The sequence below is a fragment of the Triticum urartu genome, chromosome 1A, assembly GCF_056163025.1.
Source record: "Triticum urartu cultivar PI428250 chromosome 1A, HENAU_Tu73, whole genome shotgun sequence".
Taxonomy (NCBI): domain Eukaryota; kingdom Viridiplantae; phylum Streptophyta; class Magnoliopsida; order Poales; family Poaceae; genus Triticum; species Triticum urartu.
This window is the reverse complement of record NC_141873.1, coordinates 310,785,613-310,797,629: the sequence shown is the minus strand read 5'-3', so window position 1 is coordinate 310,797,629 and position 12,017 is coordinate 310,785,613.

The following is a 12,017-nucleotide window of genomic DNA, read 5'->3' as shown; positions in this document are numbered from 1 at the left end:
GGTGCGAGGCATTGGGCTCTAACTGAACCCGAGCGAGGCATTGGGCTCTAACTGAACCTGAGCGATTACACTACAGGCTACGCGTTACTGAACCCGAGCGATCGATCGATGGCTGTTAACTGAACCCGATCGAGCGATTCCTTCGCTACTACTGCTAACTGAAGCCGATCGATGCTGCCTCTAGATGAACAGTGAGCGTTGCCGGGGGGTTTGCATGAACAACTCCCGGTGGAGGTGGATGAATAGGACCCCGTGGTGTTGCCTCTGGATGAACAGGTGAAACTGCAACTATCCCTAGGTGGTTTTGGTAATTCCTAACAACATATAGCTCATTGAGCTAATGCTATTTCAAGATTAATATCTCAGGAAAGCTCAATGATTGGCATGGCATGGATGAGAAAAGTGGACCCCTCAAAATGCTAAGGACAAAAGGATTGGCTCAAGCTCAAAGCTCAAGACTCTACATTTTCTATTTTAGTGATTGAAGGAGTCCTGGATTAGGGGGTGTCCGGATGGCCGGACTATACCTTCAGTCGGACTCCTGGACTATGAAGATACAAGATTGAAGACTTCGTCCCATGTCCGGAAGGGACTTTCCTTGGCGTGGAAGGCAAGCTTGGCAATACGGATATGTGGATCTCCTACCATTGTAACCGACTTTGTGTGACCCTAACCCTCTCCGGTATCTATATAAACCGGAGGGTTTTAGTCCGTAGGACAAGATACAGAACAACCATACCATAGGCTAGCTTCTAGGGTTTAGCCTCTCCGATCTCGTGGTAGATCTACTCTTGTACTACCCATATCATCAATATTAATCAAGCAGGACATAGGGTTTTACCTCCATCAAGAGGGCTCGAACCTGGGTAAAACTTCGTGTCCCTTGCCTCCTGTTACCATCCGGCCTAGACGCACAGTTCGAGACCCCCTACCCGAGATCCGCCGGTTTTGACACCGACATTGGTGCTTTCATTGAGAGTTCCTCTGTGTCATCGCCATCAGGAAGGATGCCGCGCCCTGTCTTTAAAGAGGGCACCGTTGCTAAGGGAGCTTTGGCTGTCGGCCAAACCCTCCGGCTAGGTGGTTTTCTTATGACCGCCTGTTCAGCTTCTGCGCCGACGGTGACCTCTCGAGCCATTGAAAACAATCTTCATGTCAGCTCGGAACTTGCTGAGCAGTTAGATTCAATGGAGCTCTCCTCCATAAACGAGCTCTTAGATCGCATCGCCGCCCTGGGAGTCGCTACGGATTACGACCAGATTGGGCCTAAACCCGATCTGAGAGAGATTAACTCTCCCCAAGTCACCCATCACGTTGCCGTGGTAGAGGGACAGTGCGGCGACCCTTCATCTATCTTAAGGACTAGCTACGTCCGGATTCCTGATCCCTCCAAGCCGGATACCCGCGGAGGGGAGGATATCACTCAAGACCTGAACTTAGAGTCAGACAATGGGCTGGATTCATTGGACAACATCCAGGAATCCAAATTTTCGAGTTCGGAAATTCCTCAGCCTCTGAGCCTCAGATTGGGTGAGGCTTCGGATTTAATTCCACCCACCCACCCGAACATAAGCGATCTATCCCAAATCAGGCAAGAGCCCGAAGAAACAGTACATCATTACTGGGCCAGGTTCCTCCTGGTTAGGAACAGGATAAGGGACTGCCGCGAGGAAGACGCAATCTCAATCTTCTGCAATAATTGCACGGACAAGGGAATCCTCAATGCCATAAGTCACCGTGATATTACACGCTTCGCTGACTTGGCGTCCATTGTACGAAAGTACTATGCGATGGAAAGCGCCTGGAAAACCGAAATAAAATTTTGGGACGATCCGGCCCTGAATACAACCCCAGTCCGAAATAAAAGGGTGCATCATCGCCAGACACCCGGGTCAAACACCAAAAAGCAAAAACCCTTTACAGGGCATGGAACCGTACTGGAAGGATGGCTTAATGGACCCTGTAAAATTCACAGTACAGAGGACGCCACACCAACTCACAGCCTTAGAGCATGTTGGATACTCCGGCAGGTGGCCAAAATTGGTGAAGATCTCCTAATTCTGGAGGCCACAAAAAGCCACCCCAGAGACACCAATACGGTATTAACAGTCTTCGAGACTTTCGCATCAAATAATATGCGAAAAAGGACACTCCACAGCCTTGCCGAAGTCTACCAAGTAGCAACAATAAACCCATGGAGTAACACGGCTATTACCTTTAACGCTAGTGATGAACCTAAATTCCGAACAACCCGAGCACCATCCGCATTGGTCCTCAGTCCAATAGTGGACGGCTTTCGTCTTACCAAGGTACTCATGGACGGCGGCAGCGGATTGAACCTCATTTATGAGGAAACCCTTCAAAAAATGGAAATAGACTGGAATCGCATTGAGCGAAGCAGCACAACCTTTAGAGGAATAATCTCCAGTCGGGAAGTGCGCTGTACAGGAAAAATCACACTAGATGCGGTGTTCGGCACGCTGGATAATTACAGGTCCGAAGAGGTCACGTTCCATGTGGCTCTGTTCAGCAGTGGTTATCACGCTCTGCTAGGACGGGAAGCGTTTACAATCTTCCAAGCAATACCCCATTACGGGTACATGAATCTCAAGATGCTCGGGCCTAACGGGATCATCACTCTCGCTAGTGATCCGGACATAGCACTCCGCGCCGAAAACAAGACAGCCACACTGGCCCTCGAGGCACTATCCGAAGCCCTAGCGGCTGAGGAACTGACTGCGCTGCGCTCCACGGTGAATAGGGACGCTGTGGTACTCGACAAAAGATCCAAGTCCACCTCCTTTAAACTGGCGGACGAAATAGTCAAATTCCAAGTCCATCCAACGGACCCCAATAAAACAGCTTCCATCGGGGCACAGTTAAACCCTGATGTAGACGCCGCACTGCGAGAGTTCCTACGAGAGAACTGGGACATTTTTGCCTGGCACCCTTCAGACATGCCAGGAATCCCATGCAGGTTGGCCGAGCACAGCTTAAATATCCTAAAAGGATTCAAACCTGTCAAACAAGCTCTTCGGCGTTTTTCCGAACCTAAGAGACAGGCCATGGGAGAGGAGCTAGCAAAGCTATTGGAGGCCGGATTCATCAGAGATATAAAACATCCAGACTGGCTAGCAAACCTGGTGATGTTACCAAAGAAGGACAAATCATGGTGCATGTGCGTTGATTTTAAAGACCTTAACAAGGCTTGCCCAAAGGATCCCTTCCCCCTCCCCCGCATCGATCAATTATCGACGCTACCGCAGGACACGATTCGTTGTGTTTCCTCGACACATATTCCGGCTACCATCAAATCAAGATGGCAGAATCAGACCAAGCCGCAACGGCATTTATCACACCATACGGCCCATTCTGCTTCAACACAATGCCCTTCGGTCTCAAAAACACCGGCACAACATATCAGTGCATGATTCAGACATGTCTGGCAAACCAGATCGGCAAAACAGTGGAGGCATATGTAGATGATGTGGTCGTCAAAACAAGACATGTTGAATCTCTAGTAGATGACTTGAGGCTCACATTTGATAACCTCCGAACATACGACATCAAGCTCAACCCGGAAAAATGCGTTTTCGGCGTTCCAGCCGGAAAGCTCTTGGGCTTCATTGTATCCGATAGAGGAATTGAAGCAAATCCAGCCAAGATCCGAGCTCTATCACAATTGAATATCCCAAAGGATCTCAAACAAATACAAAAGTTAACTGGATGCGTGGCGGCTCTAAGCCGCTTTATCTCCCGCTTGGGAGAAAAGGCCCTACCCCTTTACCGCCTCCTTCGGCGCACCGAACACTTCGAATGGACGGATGCAGCCACGGCCGGACTCGACGAAATAAAAGCCATATTGGCAACAAACCCAGTCCTAGATGCGCCAAACATTGGCGAACCAATGCTATTGTACATTGCAGCATCACATCAGGTTGTAAGCGCAGTACTCGTCGTCGAACGAGAAACGGACGGACACAAATTCCCCCTTCAAAAGCCGGTCTATTATGTGTCCACTGTCCTCACTCCGTGCAAATCACGGTACCCGCATTATTAAAAGATTGCGCACGTGGTATTCATGGCATACCGGAAGCTACGACACTACTTTCAAGAGTGTTCAATAACAGTAGCCTCGGAAGTACCACTTAATGATATTATAAACAGCCGTGACGCAACGGGCCGGATTGCAAAATGGGCCATTGAGCTCCTCCCGTTCAACATAACTTATAAGCCACGGCGAGCCATCAAGTCGCAAGTCTTGGCCGACTTCGTCGCAGAATGGACGGAGGCCGAACTCCCTAAAGAGTACGGCACATATTCAAATTGGATCATGCATTTCGACGGCTCCAAGATGTTGGTCGGACTAGGGGCTGGCGTCGTTTTGACGTCCCCCACAGGAGACACAGTTCAATACGTACTCCAGATTATGTACACAGACTCCAACAATGCAGCCGAATATGAGGCCCTTTTACATGGTCTCCGGATGGCAGTATCCATGGGCATTCAACGCCTAGAGGTGCGCGGGGACTCGAACCTCGCAATATCCCAAATAAAGGGAAAAATTTGTTTTTGCCACTAGTTTTTGCCAACTTTGCTTATGCCACTCTAGAATTTGACATTTCACTTTTGCCACTCTTAGCTTTTGACAATACATCACAAATGCCATTCCGTGGCAAAAACGAAAATTTTAGAGTGGCAATTGTGATACATGTCAAAAGCTAAGAGTGGCAAAAGTGAAATGAAAAATTATCGTTTTTGCCACGGAATGGCATTTGTGATGTATTGTCAAAAGCTAAGAGTGGCAAAAGTGAGATGTCAAATTCTAGAGTGGCATAAGCAAAGTTGGCAAAAACTAAAGTGGCAAAAACAAAGTTTTCCCCCAAATAAATGGAGACTTCGATGCCAAGGATCCAAAAATGGCAGCTTACCGCAACGCCGTCCTAAAAATGTCAGCTCGGTTCGAAGGGCTTGAATTTCACCATATAGCCCAGGAAAATAATCAGGCGGCAGATGTCCTGGCACGCATCGGCACAAAATGCGATGTAGTCCCCCCCCCCCCCCAACATCTTCTTGGAAAGGTTGTTCAAGCCATCCGTAGTATGGGAAAGGGAGCCGAACAATAACAGCCCGGACCCAACCGCACTGCCCGACACCGAACATTCTGACACAATCGGAGGCTCTGCCAATGAAATAACACCTTCAGCCCACGTAATAATGGCCGTCATCGCCCCGTGGACAGAACCATTCCTTGCCTACCTTACTAGGCAGGAACTCCCCGAGGACCAAAATGAGGCACGCTGCATAGTGCGGCGATCCAAAGCCTACAAAGTCCACGAGGGAGAGCTTTATAAGAAAAGCACTACCGGAGTCCTTCGAAGGTGCATCTCCGAAAAGGAAGGGCGGAACCTCCTGGCTGAAATTCATGCCGGACTCGGCGGTCATCACGCTGCAGCTCGGTCCCTTGTAAGCAAGGCCTTCCGTACAGGCTTTTATTGGCCGACGGCCCGGGCAAACGCCCAGGACTTAGTCCAACGATGCGTCGGTTGCCAGCTCTTTGCAAACCAAAGCCATATGCCACCCACCGCCCTCCAAACCATCCCCATCACTTGGCCCTTCGCGGTCTGGGGGCTTGACATGGTTGGACCCCTTAAAGGCGGAACCCACAAGCAAAAATACTTACTGGTCATGGTGGATAAGTTCACCAAATGGATAGAAGCCAAGCCTGTTAAGACGGCCGAATCCGGACCGGTGATAGACTTTATATCCGAGGTTGTACACTGTTACGGCGTCCCCCACAGCATCATCACTGATAACGGCACGAACTTTACGGCCGATGAGGTAAAACTCTGGTGCAAAAACATGGGCATCAAGCTCGATTATGCTTCCGTCTATCACCCACAAACTAACGGTCAGGTCGAACATGCAAATGGTCTTATCATGAGCGGCATCAAACCCAGATTAGTGCGGTCCCTCAAGGAATCTAACACGCACTGGGTAGAGGAGCTCGACTCCGTACTCTGGGGGCTGCGGACCACGCCGAATCGCACCACCGGATACACACCATTCTTTATGGTGTACGGCGCAGAGGCAGTTTTGCCTTGCGACATAATTCATGACTCACCTCGAGTGCGCATGTACGAAGAAAGAGAAGCCGAGCTCGATCGGCAGGACAGTTTGGACGCATTGGAGGAGGAGCATGACGTGGCAAAAGCCCGTTCCGCATTCTATCAACAACAGGCTCGAAGATACCAAAGCAGAGAAGTACGGGCCAAAAATTACAACGTTGGCGAATTAGCTCTACGCCTGTCGGACAAGAAAAAGGACAAACTCAAGCCCAAGTGGGAAGGTCCCTTCATAATTGACCAAGTCCTGACTGGTGGAGTGTACCGCCTGCGAGATGCATCGGATAACCAACTCGAGTCGAACCCATGGAACGCAGCCCGTCTCCGAAGATTCTATGCCTAGCACTGGACTCTGTGTTCGTCTCCTTCCTCTATCCATTTTTTATATACTGTCTGTCTTACATTTCTCTCCTTCTCCCCTTCCTTTCTCTTATAGCCTTTAAAGGCTCATCAAATGACATGCTATTCACACTCATTAAACCTGGGAGCTTCTTTTAACAGAAGCTTGTTTATACGGGCTTCATGCCCAACACATGTGTTACACTTCCGCATGTACCTTTTATTTCACCATTATATGCATCGATATGACATAAGTTTTGGCCAAGCTGGGTTGCCTGGCTCCTGTGCTTACCCCTACGTTCCCGACTATTCAACTAGGCGGTAAAGGGAGCACCTCTGCGATTGTTACTGCCGGATCAGCCGGATGTGTACCTCAGACTGGGTGAAGCCGAAAGCTAGCATTCTTAAGTGAATATTCGGTCGGTGACCTAAAAGATGATCTTTTCACTTATTTATTTATGCGCCCCCAGATGCTTTTTCCCGCGTCTTTTTCGCAGAATGGGCATGCACTTTAGGGCATGCCTCCCAGGTAAAGGAACCCCTAACGGAACTATTCTCCCTGGAAGATGTTTCTTACTAACCATGTAATATAACATAACTAGTCGGGCACTTGTCTGTTCATGCACTAATGACCCCTATGCCTGATCTCCATGCATTCCCCGGTTCTTATATAACCGCATGGGAATTCGGACACACTCCGGACCGTCAGGTCCCGAGGCAGAAGCGAAAAGGTCGGCCATGACAAACGATCTACAATCCGGCTAGAAGGCATTATAAATGTCAATTAAATTACATAGTCATTCTCACTGATTGTATTCCTCTTCAATACCATCTAACAGGTTGTCTAATTTATAGTCCTGCTGGGAATACTTTGCGGCCAATTCTACTTGGCCGTATACTAAGCTTACAGGGATCTCCTTCCCATCGGGCCCCACAGGACCGACCTCGGCCATGTGGTTGGGGTCAGCCTTTGTGTACCACGTCTTCACCATGGCCCAGGCCTCCCTAGCGCCTTGATGGCAGGCCGATATCTTCCACAATCAGAAGCGCCGCTGTGCTCCCTTTAGCTTCTCCGCAAGCTCTCCAAGACCTTCAGCCACAAGGCCTGGGCGACGCCTTGCATTGCCTGCCGAACTCGCTCGAGCAGTTACGAGAGCTCGGGAAGAAGGTCACCCGTAGAACCGGGCATCTCCTCTGCATGACGACCCATTAGCACACCTACAGACATTACTCTGTTAGTCGACTTCCCCGCCGAACTTTTTTTCAAAGGTTCGTTCAAGCACTTACTAAATATGCCGCGCCAAAGCCGCTGATTCACCTTAACGGAGTCTGACAGCTGGGCACGAACATCTTTCAGGTCGACGCCCAGCTTGGTGTTGGCATCTTGGAGACCATTCTTCTCCCGCCTCACCTTTGTCAGCACCTTCTCACCAGCCTTCAGCTGGCGTAGGAGATGTTGCCTTTCCGAATTCAATCCGGCGCCATCTGCAATTTCATTTGTCAGATTCGCACCCATGTCGCGCTTCGCAAAATACTTATCTTTCGAAGTGTATATTACCAGAGGGGGTCTCCTTGGGCTCCCCTTCCGCGGCTAGTGCGGCCTCAAGTTGGGCTTTGCACTCTTCCAGCTCCTGGGATAGTAGGGAATTCTTTTCTGTAAGAACCTGCATAACAAATGATCCTTAAATCAGTTATTCTAACTGTTTCAAGTCTCGGGGGCTACTGGTATATATATAATTACCAAAATTTTCTTACCCGTATGTCTTTTACATATTGCTCCGTGGCTCTGGCTAGACCATTTTGAGCGGCACGGAGGTACGCATCTCCTGAATTGAAGGCATCTAATGCCTCTTGGGAGAAACAAACGTCGCGAAGAATTGTCCGGCGACGCATATGGTTCATGGCACTCTCCACCTCAGAGTTGGTGGCAGACAACCTGTCCACATCCTCCGTCGAAGGAGCGTCCGGTGCACGCCTTGTGTTTGCCTCCGCCTCCGGACCAGGCTTTGGAGCCTGGCTGGTGGAGGCGCGATTGGCAGCCTCTCCGGATATAGTCCGGCGAGGTCTCTTTGTCCTGAAGAGAGCACGAGTGTTAATATGCCTTGAAGGTATAACACCGAGGATAAGGGGGCGCGCCATACCTTTGCGCTGACGCCTCGATCCGGACTGCACCTCTTTTCTGCCCACGGGGCCCTGCGGCCCCTTGTTGTCTTGTCGCCGCAGGTTCGGCCTCCCATCTCAAAAACCTCCCTTGCAAAGCTCGGTTGTAATCAGGAAACTAAAAACACGAGAGGGCGGACCCCTATTCGGGGTACTGGGACTTCGATCTCAGTTACCTGGGAGGCCGGGATTAGCCCTGGGTAATCGGCCGTAATGGCCACCAAGGCGTTGTCCTTGCTCAATTGATGGAACACTCCATCAATCAGCTCCACAGATAAGTCCGGATCCTCTTGAGAGGCCGGGTCGAGGGACCGTCCTGGGTCCTCGGGTTGTGGAGGAGGGCTGTTTATTTCTTTAACAGCCTGGCGCAGTAACTGCGTTGAAGTCGTCAGACTGAATATTTAACAATGGGAATATAAAACGGATGGGCAAGTAAATGTGAACACTTACCCAGCTTGGGGGATTGTACATAGAAAATCCACCCTGTGGGTTGACGCGGAGAAATTCCTCCTCTTCTCCCTTGTACAAAGCGAACAAGGTCTTTGTTAAAGCCGCAGCCAAATCCGGTCCCTTACGCCCGTAACGGGTGGTGTCGTCCTCCCCGTTGAAGTCCCACATGGGGTGGCCTCTATACTGTAGCGGCTGCACCCCTCGCATGATGCATGCGGCCATGACCCCGATCATGGTCAGTCCGGAATGAGCTAACAATCTTATCCGGCCCATCAGGTAAAGTTCGTCCTTGTCACTTTCCCTCTGAGGGCTCCATGGACGCCAACTTAGGCGCTTCTTTAGTGGAGCACTGTCGAACTCAGGGAGGCCGATCCGGATAGGATCCGGCAGCGGGACGTCCTCTATTTAAAACCATTCCGAAGGCCAGTCCTCGGACGCCTTCTTTGGGGTTCCGGATAGATATCCGGTCCCGGCGATGCGCCACACTTCGGCTCCGCCCACTTGATATATTGACCCCTTCTGAGAACGGGGCACAAGGCAGAATAGCTCTTTCCACAGCCCGAAATGAGCCTCAACACCCAAAAACAGCTCGTAGAGGGCTACGAAGCCCGCGATATGCAATACGGAGGCAGGCGTAAGATTGTGTAGCTGGAGGCCATAAAACTCCAGGAGCCCCCGGAGAAACGGATGGATTGGAAATCTGAGCCCTCTTATTAAATAAGGGACAAGTCATACCCGCTCTCCTTTGGATGGATTAGGGGCACTCTCCGCTTGCTCTCCGCCATTATAGATGGCAAGACCGGCTCGAACCGGGACCATATAGGCCGGGGGAGAAATCCCTTGGTCTGGAGCGTCACTAGCTCGCCATGCGGGATGGAGCATCTCTCCCAATATCCAGGCTGAGGGTTGGAAGGGCGAAAGGAGGAGTTGCGACGGCTGGCCATGGTGGAATGGACCTTTGTCGGATGCGCTCTGATGAACACTCGCGAAGGGGAGAAGGTGTGGTTTGGATCTAAATCCTCATCCCCTTAAATGGGCGGCTCATTTACGCGGCTAGGGGTGTGTATGTAAAAGCACTCAGACTTTTCATATTCGTTTGACACGTGGGAAACGGCCATTATTGGGCGTAGAAGCCAAGGAGCGCAACATTTACAAGAAACCGGACTTTATTCAATAGGTACACGGAATTTGGAGGAGAACCCGCCTTGCAATGCCGAAGACAATCTGCGCGCCGGACTCATCGTCATTGAAGCCTGGTTCGGGGGCTACTGAGGGAGTCCTGGATTAGGGGGTGTCCGGATGGCCGGACTATACCTTCAGTCGGACTCCTGGACTATGAAGATACAAGATTGAAGACTTTGTCCCATGTCCGGAAGGGACTTTCCTTGGCGTGGAAGGCAAGCTTGGCGATACGGATATGTGGATCTCCTACCATTGTAACCGACTTTGTGTGACCCTAACCCTCCCCGGTGTCTATATAAACCGGAGGGTTTTAGTCCGTAGGACAAGATACAGAACAATCATACCATAGGTTAGCTTCTAGGGTTTAGCCTCTCCGATCTCGTGGTAGATCTACTCTTGTACTACCCATATCATCAATATTAATCAAGCAGGACATAGGGTTTTACCTCCATCAAGAGGGCCCGAACCTGGGTAAAACTTCGTGTCCCTTGCCTCCTGTTACCATCTGGCCTAGACGCATAGTTCGGGACCCCCTACCCGAGATCCGCTGGTTTTGACACCGACAGTGATCCAAGATCACATTGAGTCTATAGGAAAAGCCAACACTATTAAGGAGGGATGAGGTGTTGCTTAATGAGGCTCTTGCTCAAAATGCTTAGTGATATGCTCCAAAACCCTCAATTACTCTCTCACATCCACATATGACCTAAACCAAAAGTCAAACTCAGCCCCACCGATTCTTTCTATCCGGCGCCACCGAGTTCAAATGTCATAGCCACTGCCACAAACCCTAGGCAAATCGGTCTCACCGATAGCTATCTCGGTCTCACCGAGATGGGATTGTAATCTCTCTGTTTCCCTTCGTAACGTTTCGGTCCCACCGAGATGAGCGGTCGGTCCCACTGAGATTGCAATGTAAACTCTCTGTTTCCCTTTCGTAACATTTCGATCTCAAAGAAATGAGCGAATTGGTCCCACCGACTTTACCTGACCAACTCTCTGGTTAACTTATTACCAAAATCGGTCTCACCGAGTTTGTGTAATCGGTCTCACCGAGATTACGTTATGCCCTAACCCTAACCATATCGGTCCTACCGAGTTGCATGTTGGTCCCACCGAAACTCCTAATGGTCACTAGCTTTGTTGAATTGGTCCGACCGAGTTTATCAATTCGGTCCCACCGAGATTGGCAAGTTGTGTGTAAAGGTTAGTTTTTGTGTGGAGGCTATATATACCCCTCCACCACCTCTTCATTCGTGGAGAGAGCCATCAGAACAACCCTACACTTCCAACTTATTTTTTCTGAGAGAGAACCACCTACACTTGTGTTGAGGCCAAGATATTCCATTCTTACCATATGAATCTTGATCCCTAGCCTTCCCAAGTTGCTTTCCACTCAAATCCTCTTTCCGCCAAATCCATATCCTGTGAGATAGAGTTGAGTGTTGGGGAGACTATCATTTGAAGCACAAGAGCAAGGAGTTCATCATCAACACACCATTTGTTACTTCTTGGAGAGTGGTGTCTCCTAGATTGGCTAGGTGTCACTTGGGAGCCTCCGACAAGATTGTGGAGTTGAACCAAGGAGTTTGTAAGGGCAAGGAGATCGCCTACTTCGTGAAGATCTACCGCTAGTGAGGCAAGTCCTTCGTGGGCGACGGCCATGGTGGGATAGACAAGGTTGCTTCTTTGTGGACCCTTTGTGGGTGCAGCCCTCCATGGACTCGTGCAGCCGTTACCCTTCGTGGGTTGAAGTCTCCA